Source organism: Lipotes vexillifer, unplaced genomic scaffold (genome assembly GCF_000442215.2).
Source record: "Lipotes vexillifer unplaced genomic scaffold, Lipotes_vexillifer_v1.1 scaffold519, whole genome shotgun sequence".
Classification (NCBI taxonomy): domain Eukaryota; kingdom Metazoa; phylum Chordata; class Mammalia; order Artiodactyla; family Lipotidae; genus Lipotes; species Lipotes vexillifer.
Genome location: NW_006773945.1, coordinates 1,911,990 through 1,914,778, shown reverse-complemented (window position 1 = coordinate 1,914,778; position 2,789 = coordinate 1,911,990).

The window sequence follows — 2,789 nt, the reverse complement described above, 5'->3', positions numbered from 1 at the left end:
GGGCTTCCCTGGTGGCGCAGTGCTTGAGAGTCCGCCTGCCGATGCAGGAGACGCGGGTTCGTGCCCCGTTTCGGGAAGATCCCACATGCCGCGGAGCGGCTGGGCCCGTGAGCCATGGCCACTGAGCCTGCGCGTCCGGAGCCTGTGCTCTGCAAATGGGAGAGGCCACAACAGTGAGAGGCCCGCATAACGCAAGAAAAAAAAAATAAATAAATAAAAAATATGGTTTAGGAAAATAAGAATTGCTGATTTGATCAAAGTAGTTTTCAATACAGCTCTATTAAAGTTGGGTAGGGCTTCCCTGGTGGCGCAGTGGTTAAGAATCCACCTGCCATGCAGGGGACATGGGTTTGAGCCCTGGTCCGGGAAGATCCCACATGCCATGGAGCAGCTAAGTCTGTGTGCCACAACTACTGAGCCTGTGTTCTAGAGCCCACAAGCCACAACTACTAAGCCCGAGCGCCTAGAGCCCATGCTCCACAAGAGGAGCCACGGCAATGAGAAGGCCGTGCACCACAACTAGAGAAAGCCTGCACACAGCAATGAAGACCCAACACAGCCAAAAGAAACAATAATAAAAAAAAAAGTTGGGTAGAAGCTATATTGGAGTGGATTGAGGGGGAAGGGGATGGTACTGAAGCAGACAGTAATAGAAATGTTATTAAAACTGAATATTGAAAATGTGGAGACAGGATTATAGCTGAAGTATATGGTATCTAGGAAAAATCTTTTTTAAAAGATGTGAAATACCTAGGGACTTGGGGAGAAATGTTGACAAAAAAAGGATCAACAGACTAAGGGAGAGGTTGAACACTCCTAAAACAAGATAATCAAAAGTACTAGGTTCACAAGATGATGCAAAGGGTTAACAGTAGTTGGCGTTTACTGGCTGTTTATCAGTGTGCTTAAGCTTTTTACCTGTTTCAACTAATTCTCACAATAACCATACAACGTCGTTGCTACTGATATTCTCATTTTACAGATAGGAGACTCAGATTTAATTATGCCCAAGGTCAATGAGTTTATCACTAAGTTGGTAGAGCTGGGATGTCACCTAGAGCATTGGAGCACTTCTCCACAGGTGTCAATTTAGGTGGGAGTTCAGGGAATTTCTGCCTCATAAAATCTTTTTAATGTAAGCCAGAAAGCAAGGACATGTTATAAGAGTGAAGGAGAAAAGACAGGGTCACAAGTTTGAGAAGAGAGGTTTTCAACAGTTAAGAACAGGAAAAGAGTTGATGAGAGGTAACAGTAAGGATAACATGCAGTGTTGTTAATTAACACTTAGTAATATTGATTTGTACAGTTGGTGGCCTTTCTCCAGAAATAATCCATAGGAAATTGGATACATCTAGGGTTGTATTTTCCAGAAAGGTTATGACACTGGGGAAGGGTTATTTGGGATACTGACAACAGTGACACTGAATTGACAGATCACTTAAAAATCTAGACAGGGCTTATGGAACTGGTGAAAACAGACTGATGATGACCTGATTTGAACTTGTGTAAAGGAATACAACTGTTATGGTCAGAGGTGAGGTTTCTACATTTGTGATTTCAGAGGTAAAGTTGTTTTGGGATATTGGAAGTAGCCAAGATGTGGCTGCTGTGGAGACAAGAGCAATGGAACTAAAGCCCTGCAAGTGGCCACTGATGTCAACCAGGTAGTTGCAGTTTATTTCCTCAAAATTTACTCAAAGAATATGACCTATCTTTCTGCTCTCAAACTGTTGTTTAATCAGAACAGCAAGCACTTCAGACTTTCTTCTGTACCTGCAATTCATCCGGATTTAAAAAATTAGATTTGAGAAGAGGATTTTTACCTAACAATACACACAAAATTGGAACCTGTGTTCCTGAAAACCTTTACAATAGAAAAGATCATTGGATCATTGGTATAGTCAAGCACTTGGGAGAAGTGTATTTCAGGTAAGAAATTATCAATAGTAAGAAAAAGTTGCCACTCAACTTTCCCCTCAATAGCATGTTTCACTGCACACACAAAAATGTGTTTTCCCTTTTGGTACTTCAGTAGGGATATCAAAATGCCATGGCATCTCTCTTCCTTTAATCCACCCACCACACACACACAATTTCATAAGGACAAAAAAAAGCAAAAACCAACCCAATGTTCATGCTTAAAAGACAGCCATGATATTTAATGTGGTGCTGGGACACTAAGCCACATGGACCAACAGACCTAAATTTATTCCAACCCTGAATTTTGTTAATGTCCAATAATATATGAATTGGAATGAGAATTTCTTTCTCTGAAGATGAAGAAAAAAGGTCTTCCAGTGTAGTTATTTTAGAAGGAGGCTCTTCTATTTACATATAAGAACCAAGACTTATAAATAACCGAGCATATTTAAATAAATTGATGAAAATACCTTTTAAAACATAATACTGGTCTCTCCCTCTTCCATTCTTAAACATGTACCAGTCTTCACTTTCTACTTAAATTAGTTGTAAGAAGCAACCCTACAGACTAGCTATTTGACAATCAGTGGCCAAACTGAAATTTGAACAAAGCCAAACTTGTTTAAACCAGATACTATTTGTTAAATGTTACACAATCTACTAGTCACTGACTCACAGTATTTTACTATATAGGGTAGCACCTATTATAAAACAATGTGAGAAATAAGAAAAAATGAAATGTTGGGGGTCTGATACATGAAAAAAATTTCAGGATGGATTGCATAATCCAGAAATCACTTGTTCTATTGCTACATTCCCTCGAAAATTCTAAACTTCAAAATGACACAGGAATTAAAAAAAAAAAAAAA